Genomic DNA, 21,108 nt, shown 5'->3' with positions numbered 1-21,108 from the left:
TGTTTTTTTTATATGGCTTGTATTTCAGTCAAGACCCAGCGGATGAATATCAAGGGACTCACGATGGAAATACAAGCCATATAAAAAAAAATCACGAGTGTTGTAACCTGTATATCCCATGAAGATCTAAAAGACAAGTGTGACGGAAACATCAAGCTTTAGAAGATGTCTGTTCAGATGAGGCACCTCTGCACATAGGGGAAGGGCTCCTAATATGGACCACTTTTTGTTTCATGCTGATAACTAGCTTGTTTTCTTGCGAAGAAGTTTCATTTTGTGTTTGTTAGTCCTTCTCTCTTAGGTTAACCGTTAGGCCTAATTAGAGTGAAATATAGACATTCAGCAAAAATTAAATACAGAAAAAATCACAAATGGTCCATATTAGGAGCCTGGGCGCCTAATATGGACCAGTGAAGCGGCCTTCCCGAATCATTGTAAAAAGCCCCCTATACTTCAAAATAACATGATACAACTTAGTGTACAAGTCAGACTATTTCAAATATGCTTTAGATTTATCTGTTTTGGGTTGATGAGAGCATTATTTGAAGCACACCAGGAAACTAAAGAAGCTTATCAAAAACAGAGTGAAAATAAGTGAAATTATCAACTTGCACGAAAAGAAGACTTTTTGTTATATATTTTTTAAATCTCGAGGGCTAGTTATAGGTTATTTCCAGCAAGCTTCTTAATGAATTAATGAAAATAGCCTTTAGCTTTTATTTTCTTCGATTTGTTGAAGGTGGTCCATATAAGGGGACTCGCACATACTTTGAGATTTTGCAATTATTTTTTGTTTGCAGTAGAAACTCGGGGTCAACACTGCTAAAATGTAACAAATGTGGTCTTAGCTGTTATATATAGCAATGTTTGTGTGATAAAAGCTTTGGCTGTGGACAGAAACGAGTCCGTTTTAGGCGGCAAATTTAGAGTGAACGCTGCCAAAAGTGAAACAAGAAGGGCAAAGCCCATACGACTCACATGCTTGACCTTGACCTATACATGACCTTGACCTTCAAATAACTAAACCTAGCAATGACATCATACACTAAGAACTGCTTTACACATTTTTCCTACCAAAATACATGTGACCTTGACCCAAGGTCAAGGTCATGCAACACAAAGCTGTTAATTCAAGACATAGGAAGTACAATGGTGCTTATTGGCTCTTTCTACCATGAGATATGGTCACTTTTAGTGGTTCACTACCTTATTTTGGTCACATTTCATAAGGGTCAAAGTGACCTTGACCTTGATCATATGTGACCAAATGTGTCTCATGATGAAAGCATAACATGTGCCCCACATAATTTTTAAGTTTGAAACAGTTATCTTCCATAGTTCAGGGTCAAGGTCATTTCAAAATATGTATACAATCCAACTTTGAAGAGCTCCTGTGACCTTGACCTTGAAGCAAGGTAAACCAAACTGGTATCAAAAGATGGGGCTTACTTTGCCCTATATATCATATATAGGTGAGGTATTGAATCTCAAAAACTTCAGAGAAAATGGGAAAAATTTTAAAAATAGCTGTTTTTTAGACAACATTTATGGCCCCTGCGACCTTGACCTTGAAGCAAGGTCAAGATGCTATGTATGTTTTTTGGGGCCTTGTCATCATACACCATCTTGCCAAATTTGGTACTGATAGACTGAATAGTGTCCAAGAAATATCCAACGTTAAAGTTTTCCGGACGGACGTCCGGACGGACGGACGTCCGGACGGACGGGGGGGACGGACGGACGGACGACTCGGGTGAGTACATAGACTCACTTTTGCTTCGCATGTGAGTCAAAAAGAGATAAAGCCTAACGGTTTTGAGATTTGTGTTTCTGCAACTGTTTTGACATGTGCAAGTTATCCAGACGAAGGTGAATACAGCGAATAAAACTTTTTTTGAGCGCTCTAGCGCCGTTAGTTTGTCAGAACAGGAGGTGGTCCATATTAGGAGCCGGTCCATATTTATAGGAGCCCTTCCCCTACCTAAAGGGACGTCTGTTGCATGATCTATGACTATGTCAAGTCGGTGCATTAAATGTGGCTTGGTTGTCCCCGTCAGTTGAAAGCCTCTTACGCGGATTTGACTGAATACCTAGTGGTTACACACGCATCTCCTGAGATCTTGGACACCTTCATCGTCTATAGGGCCTACTGCGCCGCAGAAGAGCTAGAACTACTCGCAAAATGCATTAAACAGCTTGTCCAGAGAACAATCGTAGTCGATGATGTACCGATAAGGGCGTGTGCACCGAGCACGCTTGTAACTTCACAAGTCAAGAGCATAGCCTGAACATAGCAGTGCTGGTCGGACGGACTGGGTTTTTAACGATTGCTAGTTTGACTTCTGTTTTAGTTGAAAGAGCCGGCACCAACGAGCACACACACTCAAACACATACGGCTTGTCATGTTGATCACAAGAGAATGGAAGGAAACATAACAGAGTACGTCCTCAGAACAAAGAGTGTACTCTTTGCTCAGAATATGACGCGATGGACGACAGACGTCATGAAATCTATGACGTTGTGATGATAGTCTTGGCAAGTCGAGACTAAAACTTAGCTATAGCACTGAACGACTCTCGCGCAAGTTCTCAAAAGCGTGGTTGCACATCCGGTCGAGAGGTACATGTTGTGCATTTTGGAATGTCAAGTTCGACAGAAAGTAGAGCCAGCTATGATGTATTTCGTGCACCCTTATTTATCCACTATTTTATGTGTTATGAGAGTGCAATAGTTACATCACAGATGTAACAAGAGAACAATGGAAATACAAGAAATATACCTAGAGTACATTTACAGAGACAAAGAAGGGAGGTCAACTCAACTCAACTCAACTCAACTCAAATTTATTAATCCATATGGAAATTATGTTGTAACAATACTCATTTCCAATCAAAAGAATAAGAATGCATACTAAACACAGTCTCACTAACGCAAACAGTCATCCGTCAAGTCAAGTCTGCCAACTCACAACTCACTCACACAACAACAGCAACAGCAATACAATTTAACAAAAACCATAATTCCAATAACAAAAAGACGTCCAAGAGTCCACCTCCACATCCACGCACACACAAGGTTTACAAAGCACCACATGTCGACTAGAACACCGCACATTTGGGCTACGGTAATACAGTTACTAAAAATACATACTTTACAGATAACCCAGCAACAGAGTACAGTAATAATTATGACAGAGAAACATGATAGAGGCCTCTAACATGTGATTGGTTGAAAGCATGGATAGCTCTGGGAACAAAAGAATTGCGGAAACGTGACGTTCTAGCAACCATAGCCCTCAGTCTACCACTCCTGTCAATGCGTCGAGAGTCAAATTCAGGTTTCAGTGGGTGTGTCTCGTCAGCCAAAATTGAGGTCAGTCGGTCAGTCAGTCGTCTCTGGCAAACTGATTCAATGGTCTCTTGTTTCCTGCCTACAACAGATCCAGCCTTCTTGACTAGCTTTTCTAGCCTGTCACTATCCTGTTTACTAAGGTTACCCCCCCAGCACACACATGCATATGTCAACACGCTACCAACAGTGGACAGATAGAACATGGGATATCTATAGAGAATGGCTTTCTGTGGGACTTTGCTCTGTAAATCTCGGTCCCCCTTGAGGAGGGTCTGATGCTCTCAATAGGCTGTCTGTGATGGGATACTTATTTCTCTCTTTCTCTGCTAAGAGGTTTTAACAAATCTCGGAAGAAAGTCTCTGCTGACTTTCAATTGTTTCTTTCACAATTTCTTATGTTTCTTATATATATATTTATGTGTGTGTGTGTATGTGTGTGTGTGTGTGTGTGTGTGTATATGTATGGGTTTGTGTGTGTGTGAGTGTGTGTTACTTCTTGCGTGGGCGTGTATGCGTGCGCGAACTAGTGTCTGTGAGAGAGAGAGTTTGTTTGTTTGTTTGCTTAACCTTTGCCGGATGCCGCTTTTGACTACACACGCCCGACGATGCGGGTTTGTCTGAACCCTTACATTTGAAAGAGGGTTTTTACCGTTTATTTCTCTAACGACGATGCGGGTTTGTCTGAACCCATACATTTGAAAGAGGGTTTTTACCGTTTATTTCTCTAACGACGATGCGGGTTTGTCTGAACCCATACATTTGAAAGAGGGTTTTTACCGTTTATTTCTCTAACGACGATGCGGGTTTGTCTGAACCCATACATTTGAAAGAGGGTTTTTACCGTTTATTCAGTGGGTGCATCGAGTTTCTCCCTTCACCGACTTCTTGCAGGGGAGGGAGAGGGGGAGGGAGAGGGGGAGGGAGATACTGAGAGAGACTGAGAGAGACTAAGAGACTAAGAAAGAGAGAGAGAGACTAAGAAAGAGAGAGAGAGAGACTAAGAAAGAGAGAGAGAGAGACTAAGAAAGAGAGAGAGACAGACTAAGAAAGAGAGAGAGAGAGACTAAGAAAGAGAGAGAGAGACTAAGAAAGAGAGAGAGAGAGACTAAGAAAGAGAGAGAGAGACTAAGAAAGAGAGAGAGAGAGAGACTAAGAAATAGAGAGAGAGACTAAGAAAGAGAGAGAGAGAGAGGGACTAAGAAAGAGAGAGAGAGAGACTAAGAAAGAGAGAGAGAGAGACAAAGAGAGAGAGAGACTAAGAAAGAGAGAGAGAGACTAAGAAAGAGAGAGAGAGAGACTAAGAAAGAGAGAGAGAAAGAGAGAGACTAAGAAAGAGAGAGAGAGACTAAGAAAGAGAGAGAGAGAGACTAAGAAAGAGAGAGAGAGAGACAAAGAAAGAGAGAGAGAAAGACTAAGAAAGAGAGAGAGAGAGAGACTAAGAAAGAGAGAGAGAGATTAAGAAATAGAGAGAGAGACTAAGAAAGAGAGAGAGAGAGAGACTAAGAAAGAGAGAGAGAGAGACTAAGAAAGAGAGAGAGAGAGAGATTAAGAAAGAGAGAGAGAGAGACTAAGAAAGAGAGAGAGAGAGACTAAGAAAGAGAGAGAGAGAGAGAGAGACTAAGAAAGAGAGAGAGAGAGAGAGAGACTAAGAAAGAGAGAGAGAGAGAGACTAAGAAAGAGAGAGAGAGAGAGAGAGAGAGAGACTAAGAAAGAGAGAGAGAGAGATCGACTAAGAAAGAGAGAGAGAGAGACTAAGAAAGAGAGAGAGAGAGAGACAAAGAAAGAGAGAGAGAAAGACTAAGAAAGATGTATCGAAAAATGGTCTGATAATCCTTAGACTGTCTGTTAGATAAGAAGGCTATTTTTCAACATGTTTTTAAAACAACAAAAGACACTTGTCTGAGATTGTACAGAATTTTGCCCACAGAACGGTTTCTATTTTTGCGAAAAATTGTGGATACGTCATTGTGTACATTTTGCGGTAGAAATGAAGAAACCCTTTTACATATGTTTTGGGAGTGTGATAAAGTGCAGACTTTTTGGATAGAATTTGTAAATTGGCTAAAGGCGAACTGCACCCATTGTGACAATTTAAAACTGTCTAAAGAACTGGTTCTTCTTGGAGTTGCGAACAATGTTGTCACCGATAAAGCTTTTGATGTGTTAGTAATCTGTGCCAAACACCATGTATATATTTCCAAAATGAACAAAAAGACCCCTCATTTTCAGACGTTTAGTAGAAATTTTAAGCAAAGATTTATTTGTGAAAAGTATAACGCAGTTGTAAATAATACAGTAGATAAATTTTACAAGGATTGGCGCCTGTATATGCATGTTTTGATGTAACCCTTGGATTTTTTTTTTTTTTCAAAACCGCGACCACCAAGCTCTGAACATCCCCCCCCCCCCCACCCATCCTCCCACCCCATGTATGTTGTAATTGTTCAAGTGTTGTTCGGTTATATGGATCTGTCCTTTTGGTTAAGTGATGTCCTGTAATGTACAGAATTATATGTATGTAAAAAAAAAAAAAAAACTTCACCAAAAGAGAATAAAAAAAAAAAATAAAAAAAAGAAAGAGAGAGAGAGAGTATGGCAATCCGTTTGTAAAGAAATTACGTTTTTTCCTGTTGATCTAAATAATGAATTATTTAACTAAATAATTCATTATATAGCTAAATAATTCATTATTTAACTAAATAATTCATTATTTACACAAAAGTAAAAAGTGTGATTGTTGTAATTAAAGAAATCTTTTATTTACTAAACAATTCATTATTTAATAAAAAAAATCCATTATTTACTATATAATGCATTATATACTATAGAATGCATTGTATACTATAGAATGCATTGTATACTATAGAATGCATTCTATAATATAGAATGCATTCTATAATATAGAATGCATTCTATAATATAGAATGCATTCTATAATATAGAATGCATTCTATAACGTTACGAAACTACTCTCTGTGTCTCTGTCTCTCTATGTTTCTCTCTCTCTCTCTCTCTCTCTCTCTCTCTCTCCCTCTCTCTCTCCCTCTCTCTCTCTATTCAATTAAACTGTGTCAGTGTCTCTGTCTCTCTCTGTCTCTCTCTGTCTCTGTCTCTGTCTGTCTGTCTGTCTCTCTCCCTCTCTCTCTCTCCGTTTCTCTCTCTCTGTTTCTGTCTCTCTCTGTCTCTCTGTGCACGGCTCTCTCTCTCTCTCTCTGTCTCTGTCTCTCTCTGTTTCTCTCTCTCCCTCTCTCTCTCTCTCTCTCTCTCTCTCCGTTTCTCTCTCTCTGTTTCTGTCTCTCTCTGTCTCTCTGTGTGTCTCTCTCTCTGTGTCTCTGTCTCTCTCTGTTTCTCTCTCCCTCTCTCTCTCCCTCTCTCTCTCTCTTCCTCTCTCTCTCTCTCCCTCTCTCTCTCTCGCTCTCTCTCTCTCTCTCTCTCTCTCTCTCTCTCTGTGTTACTGTATTGTATATTATAGAATGCATTCTATAGTATACAATGCATTCTATAGTATACAATGCATTCTATAGTATATAATGCATTATATAGTAAATAATGGATTTTTTTTATTAAATAATGAATTGTTTAGTAAATAAAAGATTTCTTTAATTACAACAATCACACTTTTTACTTTTGTGTAAATAATGAATTATTTAGTTAAATAATGAATTATTTAGTTAAATAATTCATTATTTAGATCAACAGGAAAAAACGTAATTTCTTTACAAACGGATTGCCATAGAGAGAGAGACTAAGAAAGAGAGAGAGAGAGAGAGACTAAGAAAGAGAGAGAGAGAGAGACTAAGAAAGAGAGAGAGAGAGAGACTAAGAAAGAGAGAGAGAGAGAGAGAGAGACTAAGAAAGAGAGAGAGAGAGACTAAGAAAGAGAGAGAGAGACTAAGAAAGAGAGAGAGAGAGAGAGACAAAGAAAGAGAGAGAGACTAAGAAAGAGAGAGAGAGAGAGACTAAGAAAGAGAGAGAGAGAGAGAGAGACTAAGAAAGAGAGAGAGAGAAACTAAGAAAGAGAGAGAGAGAGACTAAGAAAGAGAGAGAGAGAGAGACTAAGAAATAGAGAGAGAGAGAGACTAAGAAAGAGAGAGAGAGAGAAACTAAGAAAGAGAGAGAGAGAGACTAAGAAAGAGAGAGAGAGAGAGACTAAGAAAGAGAGAGAGAGAGACTAAGAAAGAGAGAGAGAGAGAAACTAAGAAAGAGAGAGAGAGAGACTAAGAAAGAGAGAGAGAGAGAGACTAAGAAAGAGAGAGAGAGAGACTAAGAAAGAGAGAGAGAGAGAGACTAAGAAAGAGAGAGAGAGACTAAGAAAGAGAGAGAGAGAGACTAAGAAAGAGAGAGAGAGAGACTAAGAAAGAGAGAGAGACTAAGAAAGAGAGAGAGAGAGACTAAGAAAGAGAGAGAGAGACTAAGAAAGAGAGAGAGACTAAGAAAGAGAGAGAGAGAGACTAAGAAAGAGAGAGAGAGAGAGACTAAGAAAGAGAGAGAGAGACTAAGAAAGAGAGAGAGAGAGAGAGACTAAGAAAGAGAGAGAGAGAGACTAAGAAAGAGAGAGAGACTAAGAAAGAGAGAGAGAGAGAGACAAAGAAAGAGAGAGAAAGACTAAGAAAGAGAGAGAGAGAGAGAGAGACTAAGAAAGAGAGAGAGAGAGAGAGACTAAGAAAGAGAGAGAGAGAAACTAAGAAAGAGAGAGAGAGAGACTAAGAAAGAGAGAGAGACTAAGAAAGAGAGAGAGAGAGAGAGACTAAGAAAGAGAGAGAGAGATAAACTAAGAAAGAGAGAGAGAGAGACTAAGAAAGAGAGAGAGAGAGACTAAGAAAGAGAGAGAGAGACTAAGAAAGAGAGAGAGAGAGACTAAGAAAGAGAGAGAGAGAGAAACTAAGAAAGAGAGAGACAGAGACAGAAAAAGACAGAGAGAGAGACTAAGAAAGAGAGAGAGAGAGACTAAGAAAGAGAGAGAGAGAGACTAAGAAAGAGAGAGAGACTAAGAAAGAGAGAGAGAGAGACTAAGAAAGAGAGAGAGAGACTAAGAAAGAGAGAGAGACTAAGAAAGAGAGAGAGAGACTAAGAAAGAGAGAGAGAGAGAGACTAAGAAAGAGAGAGAGAGACTAAGAAAGAGAGAGAGAGAGACTAAGAAAGAGAGAGAGAGAGAGACTAAGAAAGAGAGAGAGAGAGACTAAGAAAGAGAGAGAGAGACTAAGAAAGAGAGAGAGAGACTAAGAAAGAGAGAGAGAGAGACTAAGAAAGAGAGAGAGAGACTAAGAAAGAGAGAGAGAGAGACTAAGAGAGAGAGACAGAGAGAGAGACTAAAAGAGAGAGAGACAGAGAGAGACAGAGACAAAGAGAGAGACAGAGAGAGACAGAGACAAAGAGAGAGACAGAGACAGACAGTCAGATAGACAGACAGTCAGATAGACGGATAGACAGATAGACGGATAGACAGATAGACAGACAGACAGACAAAGCAACTGACAACAGACATACAGACAGAGAGATACGGACAGACAGACAGAGAGACAGACAGTCTCTTGGAGACAAACAGGCAGACAGACACTGTTCCGCCGCTTTGGTAATTATGGGTGTAGCAGAACCCGCGCCGTCGGCAGAGGGATAGTTACAATCACTACTACTCTTTAAAAGTATGGGTTTGTGTGAACCCGCGCCATCGGTAGAGTTTATGTAAATTATCATAATCAATTAATTTTAATGTTTTGTCATGTACACACTAAAAATTTGCAGACAGAGAGCAAATTAGGTGTGTGAGAGATACTTAAAATTTCAAAACGATACCTTTAATGGTTCCAGAGTTACAATGATTTTAGTGTGTCTCTTGGTACAGGTGAACCCAGGAAGCACGGCAAAGGTTAAAGTGTGTCTAAACCCTGCAAGTACAGGTTTGAGTGTGTGTAGAGGGGTTCCAGTTACGACATTTTTCTGCACTTTAACCTTTGCCGTGCTTCCTGGGTTCACCTGTACCCAGAGACACACTAAAATCATTGTAACTCTGGAACCATTAAAGGTATCGTTTTGAAATTTTAAGTATCTCTCACACACCTAATTTGCTCTCTGTCTGCAAATTTTTAGTGTGTACATGACAAAACATCAGAATTAATTGATTATGATAATTTACATAAACACTACCGATGGCGCGGGTTCACACATACCCATACTTTTAAAGAGTAGTAGTGATTGTAACTATCCCTCTGCCGACGGCGCGGGTTCTGCTACACCCATAATTACCAAAGCGGCGGAACAGTGTCTGTCTGCCTGTTTGTCTCCAAGAGACTGTCTGTCTCTCTGTTTGTCTGTCCGTATCTCTCTGTCTGTATGTCTGTTGTCAGTTGCTCTGTCTGTCTGTCTGTCTATCCGTCTATCCGTCTATCTGACTGTCTGTCTATCTGACTGTCTGTCTCTGTCTCTCTCTCTGTCTGTCTCTCTCTCTGTCTCTCTCTCTGTCTCTCTCTCTTAGTCTCTCTCTCTGTCTCTCTCTCTTAGTCTCTCTCTCTGTCTCTCTTTCTTAGTCTCTCTCTCTCTCTTTCTTAGTCTCTCTCTCTCTCTTTCTTAGTCTCTCTCTCTCTTAGTCTCTCTCTCTTTCTCTTAGTCTCTCTCTCTCTCTTAGTCTCTCTCTCTCTTTTTTAGTCTCTCTCTCTCTCTCTTAGTCTCTCTCTCTCTTTCTTAGTCTCTCTCTCTCTTTCTTAGTCTCTCTCTCTCTCTCAAGCTCTTTCTTAGTCTCTCTCTCTCTCTTTCTTAGTCTCTCTCTCTCTCTTTCTTAGTCTCTCTCTCTCTCTCTTTCTTAGTCTCTCTCTCTCTCTTTCTTAGTCTCTCTCTCTCTAGCTCTTAGTCTCTCTCTCTCTCTTTCTTAGTCTCTCTCTCTCTCTTTCTTAGTCTCTCTCTCTCTCTTTCTTAGTCTCTCTCTCTCTCTTTCTTAGTCTCTCTCTCTCTCTTTCTTAGTCTCTCTCTCTCTCTCTCTTTCTTAGTCTCTCTCTCTCTCTTTCTTAGTCTCTCTCTCTCTCTCTTTCTTAGTCTCTCTCTCTTTCTTAGTCTCTCTCTCTCTCTTTCTTAGTCTCTCTCTCTCTTTCTTAGTCTCTCTCTCTCTCTCTTTCTTAGTCTCTCTCTCTCTTTCTTAGTCTCTCTCTCTCTCTCTCTTAGTCTCTCTCTCTTTCTTAGTCTCTCTCTCTCTCTCTCTCTCTCTCTTAGTCTCTCTCTTTCTCTCTCTTAGTCTCTCTCTCTCTCTCTTTCTTAGTCTCTCTCTCTCTTTTTTAGTCTCTCTCTCTCTCTTTCTTAGTCTCTCTCTCTCTTTCTTAGTCTCTCTCTCTCTCTCTCTTTCTTAGTCTATCTCTCTCTCTCTCTTAGTCTCTCTCTCTTTCTTAGTCTCTCTTTCTCTCTCTTAGTCTCTCTCTCTCTTTCTTAGTCTCTCTCTCTCTCTCTCTTTCTTAGTCTCTCTATCTTTCTTAGTCTCTCTCTCTCTCTTTCTTAGTCTCCCTCTCTCTCTTTCTTAGTCTCTCTCTCTCTCTCTCTTTCTTAGTCTCTCTCTCTCTCTCTTTCTTAGTCTCTCTCTCTCTTTCTTTGTCTCTCTCTTTCTTAGTCTCTTTCTCTCTTTCTTAGTCTCCCTCTCTCTCTTTCTTAGTCTCTCTCTCTCTTAGTCTCTCTCTCTCTTTCTTTCTTAGTCTCTCTCTCTTTCTTAGTCTCTCTCTCTCTTTCTTAGTCTCTCTCTCTCTCTCTTTCTTAGTCTCTCTCTCTTTATTTGTCTCTCTCTCTCTTTATTTGTCTCTCTCTCTCTCTATCTTTCTTAGTCTCTCTCTCTCTCTTTCTTAGTATCTCTCTCTCTCTCTTTCTTAGTCTCTCTCTCTCTCTTTCTTAGTCTCTCTCTCTCTCTTTCTTAGTCTCTCTCTCTCTCTTTCTTAGTCTCTCTCTCTTTCTTAGTCTCTCTCTCTCTTTCTTAGTCTCTCTCTCTTTCTTAGTCTCTCTCTCTCTCTCTTTCTTAGTCTCCCTCTCTCTCTTTCTTAGTCTCTCTCTCTCTTTCTTAGTCTCTCACTCTCTTTCTTAGACTCTCTCTCTCTCTTTCTTAGTCTCTCTCTCTTTCTTTCTTAGTCTCTCTCTCTCTCTCTTTCTTAGTCTCTCTCTCTCTCTTTCTTAGTCTCTCTCTCTCTCTCTCTCTCTCTCTCGTTCTTAGTCTCTCAGTCTCTCTCAGTCTCTCCCTCCTTCTCTCCCTCCCCCTCTCCCTCCACTGCAAGAGGTCGGTGAAGGGAGAAACTCGATCCAACCACTGAAGTAGCGCTGTGGGTTTCCCTGAACCCACCCCGTCGTTAGAGAAATAAACGGTAAAAACCCTCTTTCAAATGTATGGGTTCAGACAAACCCGCATCGTCGTTAGAGGAATAAACGGTAAAAACCCTCTTTCAAATGTATGGGTTCAGACAAACCCGCATCGTCGGGAGTGTGTAGTCAAAAGCGGCATCCGGCAAAGGTTAACCGCTCTGCGCTCAGCCGTTCGCCAACTGGCATGCGTACTGAATTTGCTCATCCGGACTTTGCCGAGAAAACCCGAGAGCTCCCGACGCGCCAGCCAAGTGCCTGTGGTGGACATGGGAAGAGAGCATGCACAATGGACGACAGTCAGTCGTGGCGCACAAAACGTGGTGAACCACAATCGTGTTGTACCATATATGTTTGAACCTCGGGCACGAGAAAATGAAAGGAACGTGGAGGAAAATCATCTTTCTGACAACAGCAGCATGATTAATCGCCTTGGGAACACAGACTGGTGAGTAACGAAGTCACGTTTTATTTTGGGTACAAGCAACCGAGAAAAGGACATTCTGACAGGATGTGTCAAGCTTGGAGTCTAGATCTAGATCTAAACTGTGACATGAGTACCGTTTGTGTGGGTGTTTGTATCCTTAGCAAATTATGACTTTATTCAGTTATTCTGCAGAAAAGACAAATGCTGGAGAAAAACCGTTCTTTTCTGCAGTATTTCTGCATAATGTCATCTTTCGCCGAAGCAGCGGTTTTTTCTGCAGCAAAACATTTCACTGCAGTAAAATTGAAATCAAGAGTGCTGCAGTAAAACGGTGCTGTTGTTTTACTGCAGAAAACCTGTTTAAATTTTTTCTGCAGCATTTTGTACTGGCTCTTGGCGGATTATGACATTATTCAGTTATTCTGGAGAAAACCCGAAATGCTGGAGAAAAACTGTCTTTTCTGCAGCATTTCTGCATAATGTCATCTTTCGCCGAAGCAACGTTTTTTTACTGCAGTAAAACAGTTTTTCTGAAGCATAATGTTTACTTGGTTTTCTGCAGCATTATTGCGATTAACTTTTTCTTCAGAATAGTCTGTGACAGTTTTTCTGGAGAAAAACGAACGACCTTGTAAAGTAGCGTTTGTATTCGTCGCCCCCTGGGATAGTATAATAGTTTGTAACTATTGGTCATTCTGGATGAGTCCATCTCTCGACAGAGGGGGGCTCGCGTGCTCCAACATTATAATGAGCCAGTAAAACAAAATAACCGTTTTACTGCAGCATTCTTGATTTCAATTTTACTGCAGAAAAAAACGTTGCTCTCGCGAAAGATGACATTATGCAAAAATGCTGCAGAAACAAACAGTTTTTCTCCAGCATTTCTGTTTTTCTGCAGAATAACTAAATGAAGTCATAATCCGCTAAGGATATATGTTTGTGCACTAGGCTATGCTAACTTGGTTTTTCAGTCTGTCTCCAGAGCTAGTGTCTATTTTGGACATGACCTGGTTATATGCAAAAAATTCACTAGGCCTCCAGAATGAACATTTCAATAGAAGCAAACTCACGAAGATCGACACGAGCCTAGTGTTTACATTTTGAGTTGGCAAGTTACATTTTTAGAACTAATGTTATTATTTCTTTCTGATGAAATCTAAGAATACTTCCAACATGTGTGCATTCGCAACACTCGGCGGAAGGATAGAAACGAGTGAAGATTGTTTGTGATACTTTCAGGTCTGAATGTGCCAACTGTGTCACAGTCTGTGTGGAGATGGAGAAAGTGGAGGAATGCAACTGCTGCACAGAGTCTACTAAAATTATGAAGAAGCTGAACTGTCCCAGGCAGGTATGTATTACTTTTTACTTGGCATTAGTTAAATTACATTTTTTTCAATGAAAAGAGCAAAGGAAAAGTGTGACTATTTTGCAACATAGATGCAGAGGTTATTCATTACTATAAATAGTCTGTAAAGCCTTAACTTCATAATGTCTGTTAGAAGTTTAGTTCTTACACTAATTTCATAGTTAACCATAAGTTATAACAATACTGTTATGTTTGCAGACCTCCCGAAAAAAATTGGTATTACATGCATCACGCAGCTCCCATCATTTGAAAGCGTCTGCCTAAACACAGATATGCTGGAGACGGCATATTACCAGTACCGAGAGGAGCATGGGTTTTTACAGGCTACTCTTAAGGAGTAAGTGACAGTTGACACACCTAGCTTTCTTTACCAAGCATGTGCTTGTCACATCATCGTGATGTGTTGGCAGATACTTTTAGGTCTGTTCCACATGACAAATGTACCCCGTACACCCATCCATTCACACACCTGAAGAAGAAGGTGACAGAAGATTTTTTTTAATTTGCAGGTTTAAAGCAATCCTTGTTTTTCATGTCTTAAAACAATTTTCTTCTCACAAAGTTGAAAGTTGGTCCATTAAAAAAAAACCCATTAAATTAAAAGATAAGACATGTATACAAGTGCACACATAGTATTTCCTCTTCTTGTCGATCACGCGTCTATATTGTGATGTGTTTGACATGGTATGATGCATATAATATATTATATATACAAACCAGTAAATATTATTTTGTTATCCTCGGATCTCTCCACACTGAAGTCCAGAAGTGAATAATAGATTCATAGTTTATACACTTTGTGTGAAACAAGATCAACATAATGCTGGAAAGAAACACATTTTGGAAAGTAAATTTTAAACATAATTAACTAGGTAAAATGAAAGATTTACATGGATCTTGTCATACTGTCACACACACACACACACACACACACACACACACACACACACACACACACACACACACACACACACCCATCCATCCAGCCATGAAACAAGCCATTCTATCAATTCACGAAAAATAAGTGTTCTTCCCCCCACTTTCCACACCTTTTGTAGGAACACCCTGCCGGACTATGCAACACACACTTATGTCACAGATTTTGTGATTATTTTTCAGGAAGTACCGCTACATAGGATTATGACAGCTTGTGAGGTGGTGCCATGGTGTGCTAGGGAGGAAAATCAGGATACCTTTACCTTCATGTGGAGTACGGGCCATTAGATATGCATTTCCGTCTGATGTACTACAGAGGTTTTGAGTTGTCTGAGCTTGAATGAAAATGGTAACATGAAAATGTATTTATAATCTAATGCATCACTTATGAAATAAAAGAGTAAAATCCTTGCAAGTGCATTTTGTTCAGTATTGTCGTTGGTGTCAACATCAGCGGGGAAAAGTGGGATCAGTTTGGTTATCTTGTACTGTATGGTGCTGCAGCTTCTTGTGGTGGTGATATGCAGCGGCCCAAAAGTCAGGTTTGTCACAAAATTCCTCTGGGAAGGAAGCTTCAAAGGCACCTGGATCCTTTGTCAGCTTCTCAAACAGACGTTGAAGCAATCTTGACACGTGACCTGTAAATGTAACAGTGGATAGCTCAGGATGAGATAGTCGTGAAAAGGCATTATTAGCACGGAACCAAGTACAGCTTTTATGCTTGCAAAAATGCATTTTAGGAAGAATGCAGCAGTTCTAGCGAATACCCAACTGAACAAAATCTGTTAATCCTTTAAATGTAATATTTCTCTCTCTGTCTTTTCCCTCTTCAGTTGTGTGTGTGAGTGTGTGTTTGGGTAAATTGCCAGAATTCTGGAGTATAAGAAAAGAAGAGGATTTTCATTTGTGTGTGTGTGTGTGCTAAAAACCAGCAGTCAGTAATTACCCTGCATGTAACTTACCATAAGCTCGTGGCCCTTTGCACTTCCTCACACTCCCCTTTCTTTCCTTTTAGGAATGTGATGAACAACGTCGGATTTCCTTCCTGAGGACATCAAGCGCATCACCCCTGTCCCCATTTTCATTGTAATGCAGAGTGGCAATAAGGAACAGCCTGAAAACAGGATACAAATTTAAATGCACTGAATTAATGACTCTCAGTCATAACTCCACGCTTTACTAAATATTAGGCAGATACCTCATTCAAAATCACTCTGCACCCCCCCCCCCTCCATGTGTATTTATTGTATAATTCTCATTAATAGATCTTATCCAAAAAAAAGCATAACTGAATGTGTAAATTGTAATATTGTTTGTTCATCTATTAGTTGCCTCCCTTCAAATTTATTTTTGAACAATTCCGAGAATACAATTTTAACTATAACTCAATGTCATACATAAAACAAGGAAGATAAATTGTGTAGAGATCTCAATTCCTTATTATCAATTTTTTTTTTAAAGGATATCACTATGCAATGTCATTAACAATTGCATCAAAATTATCTCCCTTGATCTCTCTTGCACAAGACATTTGTTTCAACTACATGTACAGTACATGTATTTGTTTGTTAGATTTGGGAGATTTTACAGGAATGAATCAAACAATCAATGACCTAGATATTTCTACATTGTAAAAAAAATCTGCTGGAGGTATGATGTGTGTTTATGTGTGTTTTGAGTGTGATTGTGTGTGTGTGTATATGTGAATGTGACTGTTTGCGTGTGAATGTGTGTGTGTCCGTCCGTCTATGTGTCAATCTGGATCAAAGTGTATGTGCATGTCTATGCGTATGTGTCTGTCCGTCTGTCTCTGTGATTCTGGATCAAAGAAAATGTAGTCTATATGCATGTCTATGGGTGTGGTTTGTGTTTGTGTGTGTGTGTGTCTTTCTGTGTGTATCACTTCGTTATTATTTTATTGGCAAGACAGAAACAGAAATCAGAATTTTTGAGAGTCTCAGTCTCCCTCCTACATATTCACACCGACACGGACACACATACCTTACATAAACGATGGAGATGCAACGCACTACGTCTGCCGTTAAATCTAATCATGCACCGCCAACAGAAACATAACGATCACTTGCCTTCATCACTTTTCTTTTCCGTCGACTTTGAGTCTTTCTCCGGTTCGACACTTCTTCGTCAGCCGTCTCAACTGTCTTTTATGCAGCATTAAAATTCTTCTTCACATTGATAAACGTTAGTGGGATCCCTGACGGGACAGAATCCTCCAACAACCTCCGACTCGGACGATAACCGAGTTCGGATTCGAACAAGGGAGCTGTGAACTGTTCTGCAAATGCATCATCTGCAAAATGGTGTCCACTCGATGGTCTTTTGGTTGTGAATAAACTGTTTCCACAAAGTCAATCCAAGCTTTCCTTCTGTGAAAGACTTGAGGGAACCCGTGAGTAAGCTTACTTATTCCCGGCATGTTTGCATGGATAGTATTGCAACCGTAAACGACGCAGAAACGATCTACTCATGCTGACTCGTGTTTGCAGAAAGTTAGATCTAGATCCATGGAGAGGGCGCTGCTTCCGCTCCCACTCCCATTCCCATCTCTACGTCATCTGCCGACGTTTCTATTTTTAGCATCATCGTCTTGTTTCAGCTGAAGGCTAGCTGGCAGGTGCGAGCTTTTACGGACTTTTCCCACTCGCTGCGTCTGCTCCTCGCATCTTCGGGCCTTTGAAGGGGTGGGAATGGAATGCCGGCATCTGGGTGTATGGTTGCGTTGGTCATAAGGGTTTTGGGTTGAAAAATGGGGTTTAGATGGACTTTAATGCCCAGCCGACCACAAAGGGCCATATCAGGGCGGTGCTGCTTTGACATATGACGTGCGCCACACACAAGACAGAAGTCGCAGCACAGGCTTCATGTCTCACCCAGTCACATTATTCTGACACCGGACAAACCAGTCCTAGCACTAACCCCATAATGCCAGACGCCAGGCGGAGCAGCCACTACTGAGATTGCCAATTTTAAAGTCTTAGGTATGACCCGGCCGGGGTTCGAACCCACGACCTCCCGATCACGGGGCGGACGCCTTACCACTAGGCCAACCGTGCCGGTCTGAGAGAGAGAGAGAGAGAGAGAGAGAGAGAGAGAGAGAGAGAGAGAGAGAGAGAGAGAGAGAGAGAGAGAGAGAATGACAAATTCTTTATTTACGAGAGTAGTGGCATAAGCAAACAGGTGCTTTTTTACATCCAGCCCTCGCCCATGGGAGGGTTTAATCTAATGATAATACGTTTTAAAAATGTTGGAATATCAATTAAAGAAGTAATAAAAACAAACGATGAACAAGCAAACGATTAACAGACTAAAAGAATAAAATAAAAATATACATACAAGCGAACATGACATATTATTGTCAAAGACATAATGAAAACTGTATCAATCAAGCAAAAACGTGTGCAACTTCGAGGGAAGAAAAATTCCGTGAAGAGAGGTACAGAAAAGCGTGCTATGCAGCACAGCGAAACCACTACCGCGCTGAACAGGCTCGTCAGTTTCACTCCGTTTTGCACAAGCGGCGGACTATGGTCATTGTGAAAAAATGCAGTGCGTTCAGTTTCATTCTGTGTGAGAGAGAGACAGAGAGAGGGGGGGAGGGATGGGGTGGGGGGAGAAGAAAGCGTGACACATTTGTGTTAATTCAAACCCGAATGCGTCACTTGCCCGTCAGGGTACATAACTTTATGAGATACATACCGTAAAGTACCATGTAAAATCCCACCCTAGTTGTTAAAAATAGTAACCGAGTGCCGTAACACTACGATCACCTCGGGAGGCGAAGTGCACTCAAACAGGATTGAAAATGTTAGGGCTAATTTCTTAGCCCTATAAAAACTGTTATGCAAACCCGAAGGTTTCCATGAACATACAGACAATCGGAAACCACCAGACCCCATCACAAACAGAACTCCACAATCCACCGGTGTTGACTTAAAGGCCAACAACTCGGGTGCAGAGTCTGCTGTGAAAGGAGCGGTAGCCTCCCCTGTCACAATCGCCCCCGTTTGAATGAACTTCGTCCCGAAGTTCCGAACCGGGGGACCACTGTCCATCCCAAGTTCGCAGAATGGGAACAGCACGAAAATGTTCAGTGGTCATATTATGCCATTACCTGAACATATCATGCCGAGTCCCATCCTGCTCGCAGCGCCAGATGTAACCGAGTGCCGTAACACTACAATCACCTCGGGAGGTGAAGTGCACTCAAACAGGATGACCGGCACGGTTGGCCTAGTGGTAAGGCGTCCGCCCCGTGATCGGGAGGTCGTGGGTTCGAACCCCGGCCGGGTCATACCTAAGACTTTAAAATTGGCATTCTAGTGGCTGCTCCGCCTGGCGTCTGGCATTATGGGGTTAGTGCTAGGACTGGTTGGTCCGGTGTCAGAATAATGTGACTGGGTGAGACATGAAGCCTGTGCTGCGACTTCTGTCTTGTGTGTGGCGCACGTTATATATGTCAAAGCAGCACCGCCCTGATATGGCCCTTCGTGGTCGGCTGGGCGTTAAGCAAACAAACAAACAAACTCAAACAGGATTGAAAATGTTAGAGCTAATTTCTTAGCCCTATAAAAACTGTTATGCAAACCCGAAGGTTTCCATGAACATACAGACAATCGGAAACCACCAGACCCCATCACAAACAGAACTCCACAATCCACCGGTGTTGACTTAAAGGCCAACAACTCGGGTGCAGAGTCTGCTGTGAAAGGAGCGGTAGCCTCCCCTGTCACAACATCATAAGAGCATCCTTTCTCTGTATCCTCTTCATCCTCTATTGACATCGGTGTACTCAAATACCCCCCGCGGGTTAGGGGGAGTCCCATATTGGTTGGGACGAGAAAGAATTTACCCGATGCTAACCAGCATGTCGTAAGAGGCGACTAACAGGTTCTGTTTCTCCTTTTACCCTTGTTAAGTGTTTCTTGTATAGAATATAGTCAATGTTTGTAAAGATTTTAGTCAAGCAGTATATAAGAAATGTTACGTCTTTTGCACTGGAAACTTGCATTCTCCCAGAAAGGTCATATATTGTACTACGTTGCAAGCCCCTGGAGCAATTTTTTGATTAGTGCTTTTGTGAACAAGAAACAATTAACAAGTGGCTCTATCCCATCTCCCCCCTTTCCCCTATCCCATATCCCTCCTTCCCCCGTCGCGATATAACCTTGAGTGGTTGAAAACGACGTTAAACACCAAATAAAGAAAGAAAGAAAGTGTACTCAAATGGCGACATTTCTTAATACTGCAGGGCAATTTTCCTTGTTTTTATAAGGACAGTAACGTTTTGAGTCTGAGTCTTGAGTCTGAGTCCGAGTCTGAAAACAGTATGACCACCACTATATTCGACTTGTTCCACTGTACGTGTCATCATTCGCTCGGATGAAATGTTTTTACCGCGTACGAAACTGTACAAATGACAAAAATCAACCCGAAAATAAAATGTTTTTCCTGACTCCAGTGACCCGAAGTATGTGCGTTTATTAAAAAGACGAATTGTGGAAATAACTGTGTCGGGTTATTATGAGTTGTGGAAGAGCTCCTTTCCCTTGTTTTTCATTGGCCCTTTCTGTTCCACAAAAACACTAAGGCAAGCTGCACCTGACAGTGTAGGCTTGTCTCGGTGTTTCTATGGAAACAAGGGAAAGCAACTCTGCCACAACCCATATAAAAACTTCAGTTATTTTCGAACACCGTGTCAGTATTTAGATACATAATACCTGACATTATAACATGTTTGATGGCTTGTTGACAGACCAGCTTTTTAGTCGGTCCGAGGGGGAGCATATCGTCTTTTGTTTCATATCTATTGACCAAGGCCGATATGCCCCCCCGAGGACCGACAAAAAAATTGGTCTGACAACAAACCACCAAACATAGTTTTTGTCATCATTTTGGTAGTGAGAAAATAAGTGCCAAATCAACACAGGGAGCCATGCTTTCCGTTTTGATGATTCGTGGTTTGGGGCCCCAGCACGTTGTTGCAATCAAAGCTGGCGTGTGAAAGCAACTTTCTGTGTTTTGAGTTCATGAAATGTTGGGATAAATATGTCAGGTTTGAGGATGCACAGTTCTGTAGGTTCCTCTCAGTATTCCACCCCCTCGGTTTTCAGTTGTAAATATTAAGCTTAGTGATCGAATGTGGAAGCTACGTTGGGTCAAAGGTCACAGAAGATTTGCGTCGTGCAGCGAAAGAAAGAATCGCGATCTTGTTTCCGACTCAGTACCTCTTTGTTTTTCATTAGACCTGTCATTCTGCTTGCTCGGCTTTGTTGGATGTTTGCATATCTTGTTGCTATGTTCTTTGCTTTTATTATTATTTCTTATTTGTGCTTCGTTTATCGATACAACGTCTTGTGCACGGGTTAAAATGTGTGTGTCAGGGGTCAATTGGTTTGACTTGAACTTGACGTTCGTGTTTCTCCGAACGTCTGTGTATCGAAACACAGATATACGCACTCCATGTCTTTGTAAGAAGACAAAACATATCGCTAGGTTTCATTTGTTTGTGATGAATTTATGACCTTTCATGAAGTAGTTTTGTTTTTTGTTTACTTTTGCCAGTTTGCCAGTTCGTTTTTGGAACTTGGCAAAGCAGTGTCGTGTCGTCTGTTTAGGTCTGGGGAAACACCAATGAAAAGAGCCGAAGAATCCCCGAGCGTTTCTATTGGGTTTGCTTTTGATTAT

At 41.0% G+C, this 21,108-nt stretch overlaps 1 long non-coding RNA gene across 1 annotated transcript; it reads right to left on the bottom strand.

Annotated features, from left to right (window-relative positions):
• Nucleotides 1–14,915: 14,915 nt before the first annotated feature.
• Nucleotides 14,916–17,111, bottom strand: LOC138953163 (uncharacterized). The gene is made up of 3 exons (XR_011451496.1): nucleotides 16,491–17,111; nucleotides 15,366–15,517; nucleotides 14,916–15,041 (listed from the first exon to the last, which is right to left on the bottom strand). It is a non-coding gene; the product is annotated as an uncharacterized lncRNA (long non-coding RNA).
• Between the last annotated feature and the right edge of the window lie 3,997 nt (nucleotides 17,112–21,108).

The sequence above is a fragment of the Littorina saxatilis genome, linkage group LG17, assembly GCF_037325665.1.
Source record: "Littorina saxatilis isolate snail1 linkage group LG17, US_GU_Lsax_2.0, whole genome shotgun sequence".
In the NCBI taxonomy this organism is placed as follows: domain Eukaryota; kingdom Metazoa; phylum Mollusca; class Gastropoda; order Littorinimorpha; family Littorinidae; genus Littorina; species Littorina saxatilis.
The sequence above is the reverse complement of the archived record's forward strand: the minus strand, read 5'-3'. Positions and strand labels throughout refer to the sequence as shown.